Source organism: Medicago sativa, chromosome 7, assembly GCF_051527215.1.
Source record: "Medicago sativa cultivar Bolivia chromosome 7, Bolivia_mono, whole genome shotgun sequence".
Classification (NCBI taxonomy): domain Eukaryota; kingdom Viridiplantae; phylum Streptophyta; class Magnoliopsida; order Fabales; family Fabaceae; genus Medicago; species Medicago sativa.
This window is the reverse complement of record NC_140755.1, coordinates 22,449,016-22,466,555: the sequence shown is the minus strand read 5'-3', so window position 1 is coordinate 22,466,555 and position 17,540 is coordinate 22,449,016. Positions and strand designations below refer to the sequence as shown.

The window sequence follows — 17,540 nt, the reverse complement described above, 5'->3', positions numbered from 1 at the left end:
TTTCAAAACCGGCCAAAATGGGGGTTAAGTGAATATCCTTGTTTATTTACGGATCTTACTCGTCTTTGACCCATTTTCTTTCACTAAAAAATGCATAAAGTGGCCTAGGCTTATCGAATCGAAGCATGTAATAGTTCCTAGGAAATCTAACAAGCAAATCTACGACTTCCACGGTTTATATTAGAATTTTCAAAACGGTCAAAATGAGGGTTAAGTTAATTTCCTTGTTAATTTACGGATTTTACTCGTTTTTGACCCTTTTTCTTTCACTAAAAAAGGCATAAAGTGGCCTTGCCTTATCGAATCGAAGCATGTAATAGTTCCTAGGAAATCTAACGAGCATATCTATTACTCCCATGGTTGATTTTAGAATTTTCAAAACCGGCCAAAATGGGGGTTAAGTGAATATCCTTGTTTATTTACGGATCTTACTCGTCTTTGACCCATTTTCTTTCACTAAAAAATGCATAAAGTGGCCTAGGCTTATCGAATCGAAGCATGTAATAGTTCCTAGGAAATCTAACAAGCATATCTACGACTTCCACGGTTTATATTAGAATTTTCAAAACGGTCAAAATGAGGGTTAAGTTAATTTCCTTGTTAATTTACGGATTTTACTCGTTTTTGACCCTTTTTCTTTCACTAAAAAAGGCATAAAGTGGCCTTGCCTTATCGAATCGAAGCATGTAATAGTTCCTAGGAAATCTAACGAGCATATCTATTACTCCCATGGTTGATTTTAGAATTTTCAAAAACGGCCAAAACGGGGGTTAAGTGAATATCCTTGTTTATTTACAGATCTTACTCGTCTTTGACCCATTTTCTTTCACTAAAAAATGCTTAAAGTGGCCTAGCCTTATCGAATCGAAGCAAGTAATAGTTCCTAGGAAATCTAACAAGCATATCTACGACTTCCACGGTTTATATTTGAATTTTCAAAATGGCCAAAATGAGGGTTAAGTTAATTTCCTTCTTAATTTACGGATTTTACTCGTTTTTCACCCTTTTTCTTTCACTAAAAAGGGCATAAAGTGGCCTAGCTTTATCGAATCGAAGCATGTAATAGTTCCTAGGAAATCTAACGAGCATATCTACGACTTCCATGGTTGATTTTAGAAATTTCAAAAACGTCCAAAATGGTGGTAAAGTAAATTTCCTTGTTAATTTACGGATTTTACTCGATTTTGATCCTTTTTCTTTCGTTAAAAAGGGCATAAAGTGGCCTAGCCTTATCGAATCGAACCATGTAATAGTTCGTAGGAAATCTAACGAGCATATCTTTGACTTCCATGGTTGATTTTAGAATTTTCAAAACCGGCCAAAATGGGGGTTAAGTGAATATCCTTGTCTATTTACGGATCTTACTCGTCTTTGACCCATTTTCTTTCACTAAAAAATGCATAAAGTGGCCTATCCTTATCGAATTGAAGCATGTAATAGTTCCTAGGAAATCTAACAAGCATATCTACGACTTCCACGGATTATATTAGAATTTTCAAAACGGCCAAAATGGGGTTAAGTTAATTTCCTTGTTAATTTACGGATTTTACTCGTTTTTGACCCTTTTTCTTTCACTAAAAAAGGCATAACGTGGCCTAGCCTTATCGAATCGTAGCATGTAATAGTTCCTAGGAAATCTAACGAGCATATCTATTACTTCCATGGTTGATTTTAGAATTTTCAAAAATGGCAAAAATGGGGGTTAGGTTAATTTCCTTGTTAATTTACGGATTTTACTCGTTTTTCACCCTTTTTCTTTCACTAAAAAGGGCATAAAGTGGCCTAGTTTTATCGAATCAAAGCATGTAATAGTTCCTAGGAAATCTAACGAGCATATCTACGACTTCCATGGTTGATTTTAGAAATTTCAAAAACGTCCAAAATGGTGGTAAAGTGAATTTCCTTATTAATTTACAGATTTTACTCGATTTTGATCCTTTTTCTTTCACTAAAAATGGCATAAATTGGCCTAGCCTTATCGAATCGAAGCATGTAATAGTTCCTAGGAAATCTAACAAGCATATCTACGACTTCCATGATTTATATTAGAATTTTCAAAAACGGCCAAAATGGGGGTTAAGTTAATTTCCTTGTTAATTTACGGATTTTACTCGATTTTGATCCTTTTTCTTTCGCTAAAAAGGGCATAAAGTGGCCTAGCCTTATCGAATCGAACCATGTAATAGTTCGTAGGAAATCTAACGAGCATATCTATCACTTCCATGGTTGATTTTAGAATTTTCAAAACCGGCCAAAATGCGGGATAAGTGAATATCCTTGTTTATTTACGGATCTTACTCGTCTTTGACCCATTTTCTTTCACTAAAAAATGCATAAAGTGGCCTAGGCTTATCGAATCGAAGCATGTAATAGTTCTTAGGAAATCTAACAAGCAAATCTACGACTTCCACGGTTTATATTAGAATTTTCAAAACGGTCAAAATGAGGGTTAAGTTAATTTCCTTGTTAATTTACGGATTTTACTCGTTTTTGACCCTTTTTCTTTCACTAAAAAAGGCATAAAGTGGCCTTGCCTTATCGAATCGAAGCATGTAATAGTTCCTAGGAAATCTAACGAGAATATCTATTACTCCCATGGTTGATTTTAGAATTTTCAAAAACGGCCAAAACGGGGGTTAAGTGAATATCCTTGTTTATTTACCGATCTTACTCGTCTTTGACCCATTTTCTTTCACTAAAAAATGCTTAAAGTGGCCTAGCCTTATCGAATCGTAGCATGTAATAGTTCCTAGGAAATCTAACGAGCATATCTATTACTTCCATGGTTGATTTTAGAATTTTCAAAAATGGCAAAAATGGGGGTTAGGTTAATTTCCTTGTTAATTTACGGATTTTACTCGTTTTTCACCCTTTTTCTTTCACTAAAAAGGGCATAAAGTGGCCTAGTTTTATCGAATCGAAGCATGTAATAGTTCCTAGGAAATCTAACGAGCATATCTACGACTTCCATGGTTGATTTTAGAAATTTCAAAAACGTCCAAAATGGTGGTAAAGTAAATTTCCTTGTTAATTTACGGATTTTACTCGATTTTGATCCTTTTTCTTTCGTTAAAAAGGGCATAAAGTGGCCTAGCCTTATCGAATCGAACCATGTAATAGTTCGTAGGAAATCTAACGAGCATATCTTTGACTTCCATGGTTGATTTTAGAATTTTCAAAACCGGCCAAAATGGGGGTTAAGTGAATATCCTTGTCTATTTACGGATCTTACTCGTCTTTGACCCATTTTCTTTCACTAAAAAATGCATAAAGTGGCCTATCCTTATCGAATCGAAGCATGTAATAGTTCCTAGGAAATCTAACAAGCATATCTACGACTTCCACGGATTATATTAGAATTTTCAAAACGGCCAAAATGGCGTTAAGTTAATTTCCTTGTTAATTTACGGATTTTACTCGTTTTTGACCCTTTTTCTTTCACTAAAAAAGGCATAACGTGGCCTAGCCTTATCGAATCGAAGCATGTAATAGTTCCTAGGAAATCTAACGAGCATATCTATTACTTCCATGGTTGATTTTAGAATTTTCAAAAATGGCAAAAATGGGGGTTAGGTTAATTTCCTTGTTAATTTACGGATTTTACTCGTTTTTCACCCTTTTTCTTTCACTAAAAAGGGCATAAAGTGGCCTAGTTTTATCGAATCGAAGCATGTAATAGTTCCTAGGAAATCTAACGAGCATATCTACGACTTCCATGATTTATATTAGAATTTTCAAAAACGGCCAAAATGGGGGTTAAGTTAATTTCCTTGTTAATTTACGGATTTTACTCGATTTTGATCCTTTTTCTTTCGCTAAAAAGGGCATAAAGTGGCCTAGCCTTATCGAATCGAACCATGTAATAGTTCGTAGGAAATCTAACGAGCATATCTATCACTTCCATGGTTGATTTTAGAATTTTCAAAACCGGCCAAAATGGGGGTTAAGTGAATATCCTTGTTTATTTACGGATCTTACTCGTCTTTGACCCATTATCTTTCACTAAAAAATGCATAAAGTGGCCTAGGCTTATCGAATCGAAGCATGTAATAGTTCCTAGGAAATCTAACAAGCAAATCTACGACTTCCACGGTTTATATTAGAATTTTCAAGACGGTCAAAATGAGGGTTAAGTTAATTTCCTTGTTAATTTACGGATTTTACTCGTTTTTGACCCTTTTTCTTTCACTAAAAAAGGCATAAAGTGGCCTTGCCTTATCGAATCGAAGCATGTAATAGTTCCTAGGAAATCTAACGAGCATATCTATTACTCCCATGGTTGATTTTAGAATTTTCAAAAACGGCCAAAACGGGGGTTAAGTGAATATCCTTGTTTATTTACCGATCTTACTCGTCTTTGACCCATTTTCTTTCACTAAAAAATGCTTAAAGTGGCCTAGCCTTATCGAATCGAAGCAAGTAATAGTTCCTAGGAAATCTAACAAGCATATCTACGACTTCCACAGTTTATATTTGAATTTTCAAAATGGCCAAAATGAGGGTTAAGTTAATTTCCTTCTTAATTTACGGATTTTACTCGTTTTTCACCCTTTTTCTTTCACTAAAAAGGGCATAAAGTGGCCTAGCTTTATCGAATCGAAGCATGTAATAGTTCCTAGGAAATCTAACGAGCATATCTACGACTTCCATGGTTGATTTTAGAAATTTCAAAAACGTCCAAAATGGTGGTAAAGTAAATTTCCTTGTTAATTTACGGATTTTACTCGATTTTGATCCTTTTTCTTTCGTTAAAAAGGGCATAAAGTGGCCTAGCCTTATCGAATCGAACCAGGTAATAGTTCGTAGGAAATCTAACGAGCATATCTTTGACTTCCATGGTTGATTTTAGAATTTTCAAAACCGGCCAAAATGGGGGTTAAGTGAATATCCTTGTCTATTTACGGATCTTACTCGTCTTTGACCCATTTTCTTTCACTAAAAAATGCATAAAGTGGCCTATCCTTATCGAATCGAAGCATGTAATAGTTCCTAGGAAATCTAACAAGCATATCTACGACTTCCACGGATTATATTAGAATTTTCAAAACGGCCAAAATGGGGTTAAGTTAATTTCCTTGTTAATTTACGGATTTTACTCGTTTTTGACCCTTTTTCTTTCACTAAAAAAGGCATAACGTGGCCTAGCCTTATCGAATCGAACCATGTAATAGTTCCTAGGAAATCTAACGAGCATATCTATTACTTCCATGGTTGATTTTAGAATTTTCAAAAATGGCAAAAATGGGGGTTAGGTTAATTTCCTTGTTAATTTACGGATTTTACTCGTTTTTCACCCTTTTTCTTTCACTAAAAAGGGCATAAAGTGGCCTAGTTTTATCGAATCGAAGCATGTAATAGTTCCTAGGAAATCTAACGAGCATATCTACGACTTCCATGATTTATATTAGAATTTTCAAAAACGGCCAAAATGGGGGTTAAGTTAATTTCCTTGTTAATTTACGGATTTTACTCGATTTTGATCCTTTTTCTTTCGCTAAAAAGGGCATAAAGTGGCCTAGCCTTATCGAATCGAACCATGTAATAGTTCGTAGGAAATCTAACGAGCATATCTATCACTTCCATGGTTGATTTTAGAATTTTCAAAACCGGCCAAAATGGGGGTTAAGTGAATATCCTTGTTTATTTACGGATCTTACTCGTCTTTGACCCATTTTCTTTCACTAAAAAATGCATAAAGTGGCCTAGGCTTATCGAATCGAAGCATGTAATAGTTCCTAGGAAATCTAACAAGCAAATCTACGACTTCCACGGTTTATATTAGAATTTTCAAGACGGTCAAAATGAGGGTTAAGTTAATTTCCTTGTTAATTTACGGATTTTACTCGTTTTTGACCCTTTTTCTTTCACTAAAAAAGGCATAAAGTGGCCTTGCCTTATCGAATCGAAGCATGTAATAGTTCCTAGGAAATCTAACGAGCATATCTATTACTCCCATGGTTGATTTTAGAATTTTCAAAACCGGCCAAAATGGGGGTTAAGTGAATATCCTTGTTTATTTACGGATCTTACTCGTCTTTGACCCATTTTCTTTTACTAAAAAATGCATAAAGTGGCCTAGGCTTATCGAATCGAAGCATGTAATAGTTCCTAGGAAATCTAACAAGCATATCTACGACTTCCACGGTTTATATTAGAATTTTCAAAACGGTCAAAATGAGGGTTAAGTTAATTTCCTTGTTAATTTACGGATTTTACTCGTTTTTGACCCTTTTTCTTTCACTAAAAAAGGCATAAAGTGGCCTTGCCTTATCGAATCGAAGCATGTAATAGTTCCTAGGAAATCTAACGAGCATATCTATTACTCCCATGGTTGATTTTAGAATTTTCAAAACCGGCCAAAATGGGGGTTAAGTGAATATCCTTGTTTATTTACGGATCTTACTCGTCTTTGACCCATTTTCTTTTACTAAAAAATGCATAAAGTGGCCTAGGCTTATCGAATCGAAGCATGTAATAGTTCCTAGGAAATCTAACAAGCATATCTACGACTTCCACGGTTTATATTTGAATTTTCAAAATGGCCAAAATGAGGGTTAAGTTAATTTCCTTCTTAATTTACGGATTTTACTCGTTTTTCACCCTTTTTCTTTCACTAAAAAGGGCATAAAGTGGCCTAGCTTTATCGAATCGAAGCATGTAATAGTTCCTAGGAAATCTAACGAGCATATCTACGACTTCCATGGTTGATTTTAGAAATTTCAAAAACGTCCAAAATGGTGGTAAAGTAAATTTCCTTGTTAATTTACGGATTTTACTCGATTTTGATCCTTTTTCTTTCGTTAAAAAGGGCATAAAGTGGCCTAGCCTTATCGAATCGAACCATGTAATAGTTCGTAGGAAATCTAACGAGCATATCTTTGACTTCCATGGTTGATTTTAGAATTTTCAAAACCGGCCAAAATGGGGGTTAAGTGAATATCCTTGTCTATTTACGGATCTTACTCGTCTTTGACCCATTTTCTTTCACTAAAAAATGCATAAAGTGGCCTATCCTTATCGAATCGAAGCATGTAATAGTTCCTAGGACACTACTACAGAAAAGATTTTTCACATCAGTTGAAAAGCAGTTTTCCCATCAGGTGGCAACTGATGTAAAGTGATATGATGTAGTATGTCCGCAACTTTTTACATCAGGTACGAACTGATGTGAAAGCTAACTTTCCACATCAGGCATTTCTTCCACTGATGTGGCACGCTCTCTTTAAAATTTAACAATAAGGTATTCACATCAGTTGTATGATAGACACTGAAGTTAAATATGTATATTTCACATCAGACCTCTTACCCACTGATGTGAAATCTATTATTTCTTTAAAAAAAAAAGCTCATTTTTTAAAATCTGCTAACCAAATCAGCCTGAGACCTTTTTCCTTTTATATTAAAAATAAGAAGAAAAAAAGGAATACAATCTAAGAAGTTATATAACAATATCAACGTAAAGCTATAACAACATCTTTGGGCATACTCTTTTAAAAAAATAAAAACATCTTTGGACATAACATTCATCAAACTATATATATATATATATATATATATATATATATATATATATATATATACACCCTGTTCAAGCAGCCATAGCAACATCAGACAATATCATCTCAGCCATAAATATCCCCACTCTACCATTTCTCATCTGTTAAGAAAAAAGGAATAAAATTCAATTGAAAAAGTTATTTCAAATGCAGAATTTGGTTAAGAAACTAATTCAAACATAGGGACCAACAATTTCAATAATGAGTTCCTTCAAAATCGAACAAAATATTTAGATTATCTGCATATAGTACTATAGTTTTCACCAAAAAGAAGATAAACAAATTAACATTGTAGGCTTTTGATATAAGCACACACTACATCCAAAAACATTTCTTGCCTAGATACATGACACTACCAACACAAACGCACAAAATAAGATATTTTCTTAAGATTTATTATGCCTTAAAATCACTTCTTAGTTGGAATCAATTCTAACTATTGCGAACGTGAAACCAAACATAAATTACAGTTTTCCAATGCTACAAACCACATATTTTATCATGCCAAAGATGAATGATTATAGGATAAAGACTAAAAGAGTTTGACGAAAGATAGCTTACAGTTGTTGGGCAGCTAAATCAATTTGAACTTCTGGTGGAACTAATGCAGGAGATTCTACTAAGTGCCAGTTAGGATCCCTGCAGACATGGACAAGCTGAAATAATTAATTGAAATGTGTTAAAAGTTAAATGTGTTGTTCAAAATAATCAAATATTAAGCTCAAATTCAGAACCATATAGCTCAAATTAAAAAAAATTCTTAAAAGTGTTTCAAAATATGACCCCAATCAAAAATAAAGACTTGTAGTTTTTCACTCAGTTTGTAAAATATGGTCCCTATTAAAACATAAAGATTTTAAAAGTTTTTTATTAACCGAATTGCACAAAATCGAATCTGCCATGTTTGTGATTTCTCTATCTTCTATTCCAAATATTTGATCCTATAACCGAATTGCACTACGTACAATTTGATTGTACTGAATTGAACCAAGCTGGACCATAATTGGTTCATTTGAATTTTTTTCAAACTTTTTTAATACTTGTCATCACATGGTTTTTTACATGTGCTAATTGGTCGGAAAAAAAATAATAATTTGGATATGTAAATGAAAAAGAGGGGGGTATAAAAGGGTATTCTATTCACCTTGATTGCTAGGAGTAGTACATGTGAAAAATCAATCAGCACACTTGTCATCACATGGAACAGCTCCAACTTGAAAACCTTTGCTTGAGTACATCATGAACATTGGCTCAATAGGACGTGAGACATATATTGTTTACCTTTGTTTTTATTGTTGTTCCATCAGCAAGATGGAGTATCTTAGAGAAGCCAGATTCCACAATAGCAACCACCTTTGACAAGTACCTAATACTGCCACTTTCAAAACCAAAACACTTTCAAGCCTCTGGATATTAACTTGTACAAAAGTCAATATAAATGATTTCTTCATATTACAAAAAATAAATCATTTCTTCATATTACAACAAATAAATTCCAAACATATTCCCTTCAAAGTCAAATCATTTCCTTAACCAATATGGATTTGAAGGTCAGACTAAAATCATGGTGTAAAAGTAACAATTATATATCCAATTTGTCACATGAAACATCGCACCACAAATGTAAATTGAATGTGTTTTCCTACCTACTATGTTCAACAAAAATACCATCAAATAAAATGATAGGCATCCCCCTCTAAAAGTCATATGTCTAGTGATAGTATGAGCTGATATCTATCTATGCACATAAAATTCGGCCTACATGCATGAACATTTTTAGAAGTTCCTTCATCTAATTTTTTTTTTATAAGCAATTAAAAACTCATAAAGGCTTTTTCATTTGAGAGGCTATCAGAAGCTAGAAACTAGTCCAACCTGGACCAAACCTAAGGTTGTTACATTTCATCAACTTCAGCTTTTGCTGCTACACCTTCTCATCTAATTTCTAACTTTTTTTTATTAAGGATGAGTTAGAACATTAGGCAGAAAGCAAAAAAAATATTACTCAACAAAGGTCAATATCACTCTGAGAAGAAAATCTAGCAAAATTGATTTATTGAAATTAAATGTGTCTAAAGTAGTACATTGAAAATCCAAAGAAGTTAACAAGTAAGAATTGCAATATTCCAAAGAACCCAGGATAGTTTGGTTATAAGATAATTGTTAATAAACTAAGAATGACCCCTCAAAACAAAAACTAAGAATGAGTAAACTAGGATTCAAAATTGGCTTCGCCAATTTTATATTTTATATGAACTAATTAAATTAAAGTGATGTTGGGCAGGTTAAACTCATCGGAAGAGACACCTTCCAAGTATTTCACATAATATGAATTTTAGGCCTAGTCCACCACTCACTAGGTATTTTTTATGCATGCTCACGTTTCTTGTGTCACTATAAATATACATATCAATGTCCATACATTAACAACACAAATACATCCTCAAAACCCAATAATTTCCTCACTTATCAATAATCACTACATTCTTAGTAACGATGTCCTCACATAGGTATTTCTCAATGTACTTCCACGCAATAGTGTTAGCAGCTCTAGCAACAACAACATTTTCAGCACTCACAACAAATTAATATGACTACACATGCCCTAATGCTTTGAGCACTATTAGAAGTGTTGTTAAAGCTACAGTTCAAAGAGAGAACCGTATAGGTGCTTCTTTACTACGCTTGCACTTTCATGATTGCTTTGTTAATGTAAGATTATCTATCTCTCTCTGTGTGTTCATAATGTTAAAACTTCTTCTTTTTTCCTATGGATTCTGATATCAAAATTTTCAATTAGTCTTTTTTTTCGATAACCCAAGTGATAGGTTAGGCATCAAGAAAAATAAAAAAATCTCAACTAGGTTGACACCTAACTGAAACTCACCAAATTTCTTTTATCACAAAATCTGTACTAGGCCTATCCCTCTCAATAACTACCATCCCTTCATGAGCATGTAGATAGTTCTATTAACACGCAGCAGAGAACTATTTGGGATAGTAGATAGAGAAATCACAAACATGTGACCAACAATGCATTGATAATTTGTTGTGTGAAATTAGCCCATCACTTTCTTAGCTATTCAGAATAAACAAAATAATTAAGTATAAAATCAATACTGATAATACAGTGAAGCTAACAAATACAAAATTTATCAACATATTCAAGAGTTAATAAACAAACACAATCAAGTTACCGATAGTTATATTCAGTGAAAAATCAAAACCTAACTAAAACCAAAACCTATAAAATCTGATAAAACTTACAGATTGGTAAAGCTTCACTTCACCAAATTTCCAAGAGAGATTTTACTTCTGTTAATGGCAGGAACGACGAGGTTTGTTTGTGAAAGAAGGAAAACGTATATGATGACATTTCAACGAAAGACAACAAATCTCCTGTTAAAACACAAACACTATGAGCAAATGAATAAAGTGATTAACTATAACTCCATCAACTATCACATATATACTAATAATTGAGTTCAGCAAAACCATCAAAATTGTTAAAAACAAAACACAAACACCTTAAATAAGGTTTTCAATTGCCAAATTCAGAACACGAAAATACTGAAATTGATTAATTGCAATTGAAACAAGAGCAAGAAAGAAAAAACAGATCTAGAAATTGGAAGTGAAGTTGAGAAACCTAACCGAACAATGAAGGTATAATCGAAATCGGAGAAGCACCGTATACGTCCTTGAGAACCACCGTAAGAGATGAGAATCGCGCCGTAAAAGTGAAAATAGAAAAATAGATTGGGGGATAGTGTTCGGGTGTTGTGTTCAGTGATGAAGCTATGTGGAGTATGAGATATATGATCTGTGAAAACGGCGATGGATCTATGAAAACGGCGATGGATCTGAGGTTAGTGTTCTTGTTGCTAGTACGAGAGATGAGAGAGAAAACAATCTGAGAATTGTGTTTTACGATGAAAGGCAAAAGGAAAATAGTGAAATATTGGTTTTTCCCTCATGTGTTTTTCTCCACTGATGTGAAATACCAAATTTACTAAAATTGCAAAAATGCCACCGCGTTTTTTTCCCCTCATTTCAATACTCCACTGATGTAAATGTTATATTCTACTAGGAATTCCCATCAGATGCTTATGTCAACTGATGTAAAAACTCATAGTGTGTATCTTTCCCTTCAGATTTTTTTTGTGCTGATGTGAAAACTTAAACCCCCTTGATGTAAAATCTATATTTTGTAGTAGTGGGAAATCTAACAAGCATATCTACGACTTCCACGGATTATATTAGAATTTTCAAAACGGCCAAAATGGGGTTAAGTTAATTTCCTTGTTAATTTACGGATTTTACTCGTTTTTGACCCTTTTCCTTTCACTAAAAAAGGCATAACGTGGCCTAGCCTTATCGAATCGAAGCATGTAATAGTTCCTAGGAAATCTAACGAGCATATCTATTACTTCCATGGTTGATTTTAGAATTTTCAAAAATGGCAAAAATGGGGGTTAGGTTAATTTCCTTGTTAATTTACGGATTTTACTCGTTTTTCACCCTTTTTCTTTCACTAAAAAGGGCATAAAGTGGCCTAGTTTTATCGAATCGAAGCATGTAATAGTTCCTAGGAAATCTAACGAGCATATCTACGACTTCCATGATTTATATTAGAATTTTCAAAAACGGCCAAAATGGGGGTTAAGTTAATTTCCTTGTTAATTTACGGATTTTACTCGATTTTGATCCTTTTTCTTTCGCTAAAAAGGGCATAAAGTGGCCTAGCCTTATCGAATCGAACCATGTAATAGTTCGTAGGAAATCTAACGAGCATATCTATCACTTCCATGGTTGATTTTAGAATTTTCAAAACCGGCCAAAATGGGGGTTAAGTGAATATCCTTGTTTATTTACGGATCTTACTCGTCTTTGACCCATTTTCTTTCACTAAAAAATGCATAAAGTGGCCTAGGCTTATCGAATCGAAGCATGTAATAGTTCCTAGGAAATCTAACAAGCAAATCTACGACTTCCACGGTTTATATTAGAATTTTCAAGACGGTCAAAATGAGGGTTAAGTTAATTTCCTTGTTAATTTACGGATTTTACTCGTTTTTGACCCTTTTTCTTTCACTAAAAAAGGCATAAAGTGGCCTTGCCTTATCGAATCGAAGCATGTAATAGTTCCTAGGAAATCTAACGAGCATATCTATTACTCCCATGGTTGATTTTAGAATTTTCAAAACCGGCCAAAATGGGGGTTAAGTGAATATCCTTGTTTATTTACGGATCTTACTCGTCTTTGACCCATTTTCTTTTACTAAAAAATGCATAAAGTGGCCTAGGCTTATCGAATCGAAGCATGTAATAGTTCCTAGGAAATCTAACAAGCATATCTACGACTTCCACGGTTTATATTAGAATTTTCAAAACGGTCAAAATGAGGGTTAAGTTAATTTCCTTGTTAATTTACGGATTTTACTCGTTTTTGACCCTTTTTCTTTCACTAAAAAAGGCATAAAGTGGCCTTGCCTTATCGAATCGAAGCATGTAATAGTTCCTAGGAAATCTAACGAGCATATCTATTACTCCCATGGTTGATTTTAGAATTTTCAAAACCGGCCAAAATGGGGGTTAAGTGAATATCCTTGTTTATTTACGGATCTTACTCGTCTTTGACCCATTTTCTTTTACTAAAAAATGCATAAAGTGGCCTAGGCTTATCGAATCGAAGCATGAAATAGTTCCTAGGAAATCTAACAAGCATATCTACGACTTCCACGGTTTATATTTGAATTTTCAAAATGGCCAAAATGAGGGTTAAGTTAATTTCCTTCTTAATTTACGGATTTTACTCGTTTTTCACCCTTTTTCTTTCACTAAAAAGGGCATAAAGTGGCCTAGCTTTATCGAATCGAAGCATGTAATAGTTCCTAGGAAATCTAACGAGCATATCTACGACTTCCATGGTTGATTTTAGAAATTTCAAAAACGTCCAAAATGGTGGTAAAGTAAATTTCCTTGTTAATTTACGGATTTTACTCGATTTTGATCCTTTTTCTTTCGTTAAAAAGGGCATAAAGTGGCCTAGCCTTATCGAATCGAACCATGTAATAGTTCGTAGGAAATCTAACGAGCATATCTTTGACTTCCATGGTTGATTTTAGAATTTTCAAAACCGGCCAAAATGGGGGTTAAGTGAATATCCTTGTCTATTTACGGATCTTACTCGTCTTTGACCCATTTTCTTTCACTAAAAAATGCATAAAGTGGCCTATCCTTATCGAATCGAAGCATGTAATAGTTCCTAGGAAATCTAACAAGCATATCTACGACTTCCACGGATTATATTAGAATTTTCAAAACGGCCAAAATGGGGTTAAGTTAATTTCCTTGTTAATTTACGGATTTTACTCGTTTTTGACCCTTTTCCTTTCACTAAAAAAGGCATAACGTGGCCTAGCCTTATCGAATCGAAGCATGTAATAGTTCCTAGGAAATCTAACGAGCATATCTATTACTTCCATGGTTGATTTTAGAATTTTCAAAAATGGCAAAAATGGGGGTTAGGTTAATTTCCTTGTTAATTTACGGATTTTACTCGTTTTTCACCCTTTTTCTTTCACTAAAAAGGGCATAAAGTGGCCTAGTTTTATCGAATCGAAGCATGTAATAGTTCCTAGGAAATCTAACGAGCATATCTACGACTTCCATGATTTATATTAGAATTTTCAAAAACGGCCAAAATGGGGGTTAAGTTAATTTCCTTGTTAATTTACGGATTTTACTCGATTTTGATCCTTTTTCTTTCGCTAAAAAGGGCATAAAGTGGCCTAGCCTTATCGAATCGAACCATGTAATAGTTCGTAGGAAATCTAACGAGCATATCTATCACTTCCATGGTTGATTTTAGAATTTTCAAAACCGGCCAAAATGGGGGTTAAGTGAATATCCTTGTTTATTTACGGATCTTACTCGTCTTTGACCCATTTTCTTTCACTAAAAAATGCATAAAGTGGCCTAGGCTTATCGAATCGAAGCATGTAATAGTTCCTAGGAAATCTAACAAGCAAATCTACGACTTCCACGGTTTATATTAGAATTTTCAAGACGGTCAAAATGAGGGTTAAGTTAATTTCCTTGTTAATTTACGGATTTTACTCGTTTTTGACCCTTTTTCTTTCACTAAAAAAGGCATAAAGTGGCCTTGCCTTATCGAATCGAAGCATGTAATAGTTCCTAGGAAATCTAACGAGCATATCTATTACTCCCATGGTTGATTTTAGAATTTTCAAAACCGGCCAAAATGGGGGTTAAGTGAATATCCTTGTTTATTTACGGATCTTACTCGTCTTTGACCCATTTTCTTTTACTAAAAAATGCATAAAGTGGCCTAGGCTTATCGAATCGAAGCATGTAATAGTTCCTAGGAAATCTAACAAGCATATCTACGACTTCCACGGTTTATATTAGAATTTTCAAAACGGTCAAAATGAGGGTTAAGTTAATTTCCTTGTTAATTTACGGATTTTACTCGTTTTTGACCCTTTTTCTTTCACTAAAAAAGGCATAAAGTGGCCTTGCCTTATCGAATCGAAGCATGTAATAGTTCCTAGGAAATCTAACGAGCATATCTATTACTCCCATGGTTGATTTTAGAATTTTCAAAACCGGCCAAAATGGGGGTTAAGTGAATATCCTTGTTTATTTACGGATCTTACTCGTCTTTGACCCATTTTCTTTTACTAAAAAATGCATAAAGTGGCCTAGGCTTATCGAATCGAAGCATGTAATAGTTCCTAGGAAATCTAACAAGCATATCTACGACTTCCACGGTTTATATTTGAATTTTCAAAATGGCCAAAATGAGGGTTAAGTTAATTTCCTTCTTAATTTACGGATTTTACTCGTTTTTCACCCTTTTTCTTTCACTAAAAAGGGCATAAAGTGGCCTAGCTTTATCGAATCGAAGCATGTAATAGTTCCTAGGAAATCTAACGAGCATATCTACGACTTCCATGGTTGATTTTAGAAATTTCAAAAACGTCCAAAATGGTGGTAAAGTAAATTTCCTTGTTAATTTACGGATTTTACTCGATTTTGATCCTTTTTCTTTCGTTAAAAAGGGCATAAAGTGGCCTAGCCTTATCGAATCGAACCATGTAATAGTTCGTAGGAAATCTAACGAGCATATCTTTGACTTCCATGGTTGATTTTAGAATTTTCAAAACCGGCCAAAATGGGGGTTAAGTGAATATCCTTGTCTATTCACGGATCTTACTCGTCTTTGACCCATTTTCTTTCACTAAAAAATGCATAAAGTGGCCTATCCTTATCGAATCGAAGCATGTAATAGTTCCTAGGAAATCTAACAAGCATATCTACGACTTCCACGGATTATATTAGAATTTTCAAAACGGCCAAAATGGGGTTAAGTTAATTTCCTTGTTAATTTACGGATTTTACTCGTTTTTGACCCTTTTTCTTTCACTAAAAAAGGCATAACATGGCCTAGCCTTATCGAATCAAAGCATGTAATAGTTCCTAGGAAATCTAACGAGCATATCTATTACTTCCATGGTTGATTTTAGAATTTTCAAAAATGGCAAAAATGGGGGTTAGGTTAATTTCCTTGTTAATTTACGGATTTTACTCGTTTTTCACCCTTTTTCTTTCACTAAAAAGGGCATAAAGTGGCCTAGTTTTATCGAATCGAAGCATGTAATAGTTCCTAGGAAATCTAACGAGCATATCTACGACTTCCATGATTTATATTAGAATTTTCAAAAACGGCCAAAATGGGGGTTAAGTTAATTTCCTTGTTAATTTACGGATTTTACTCGATTTTGATCCTTTTTCTTTCGCTAAAAAGGGCATAAAGTGGCCTAGCCTTATCGAATCGAACCATGTAATAGTTCGTAGGAAATCTAACGAGCATATCTATCACTTCCATGGTTGATTTTAGAATTTTCAAAACCGGCCAAAATGGGGGTTAAGTGAATATCCTTGTTTATTTACGGATCTTACTCGTCTTTGACCCATTTTCTTTCACTAAAAAATGCATAAAGTGGCCTAGGCTTATCGAATCGAAGCATGTAATAGTTCCTAGGAAATCTAACAAGCAAATCTACGACTTCCACGGTTTATATTAGAATTTTCAAGACGGTCAAAATGAGGGTTAAGTTAATTTCCTTGTTAATTTACGGATTTTACTCGTTTTTGACCCTTTTTCTTTCACTAAAAAAGGCATAAAGTGGCCTTGCCTTATCGAATCGAAGCATGTAATAGTTCCTAGGAAATCTAACGAGCATATCTATTACTCCCATGGTTGATTTTAGAATTTTCAAAACCGGCCAAAATGGGGGTTAAGTGAATATCCTTGTTTATTTACGGATCTTACTCGTCTTTGACCCATTTTCTTTTACTAAAAAAATGCATAAAGTGGCCTAGGCTTATCGAATCGAAGCATGTAATAGTTCCTAGGAAATCTAACAAGCATATCTACGACTTCCACGGTTTATATTAGAATTTTCAAAACGGTCAAAATGAGGGTTAAGTTAATTTCCTTGTTAATTTACGGATTTTACTCGTTTTTGACCCTTTTTCTTTCACTAAAAAAGGCATAAAGTGGCCTTGCCTTATCGAATCGAAGCATGTAATAGTTCCTAGGAAATCTAACGAGCATATCTATTACTCCCATGGTTGATTTTAGAATTTTCAAAACCGGCCAAAATGGGGGTTAAGTGAATATCCTTGTTTATTTACGGATCTTACTCGTCTTTGACCCATTTTCTTTTACTAAAAAATGCATAAAGTGGCCTAGGCTTATCGAATCGAAGCATGTAATAGTTCCTAGGAAATCTAACAAGCATATCTACGACTTCCACGGTTTATATTTGAATTTTCAAAATGGCCAAAATGAGGGTTAAGTTAATTTCCTTCTTAATTTACGGATTTTACTCGTTTTTCACCCTTTTTCTTTCACTAAAAAGGGCATAAAGTGGCCTAGCTTTATCGAATCGA

At 34.0% G+C, this 17,540-nt stretch overlaps 1 long non-coding RNA gene across 2 annotated transcripts; it reads right to left on the bottom strand.

The window, feature by feature from the left end:
* Positions 1-7,552: 7,552 nt before the first annotated feature.
* Positions 7,553-11,769, bottom strand: LOC146904995 (uncharacterized). 2 transcript variants are annotated; one of them, XR_015019905.1, is made up of 5 exons: positions 11,211-11,769; positions 10,824-10,955; positions 8,701-8,934; positions 8,118-8,195; positions 7,553-7,657 (listed from the first exon to the last, which is right to left on the bottom strand). It is a non-coding gene; the product is annotated as an uncharacterized LOC146904995 (long non-coding RNA). The 2 variants fall into 2 exon arrangements; XR_015019904.1 differs by lacking the exon at positions 8,118-8,195 and having other exon boundaries at positions 7,564-7,657.
* Positions 11,770-17,540: the final 5,771 nt, after the last annotated feature.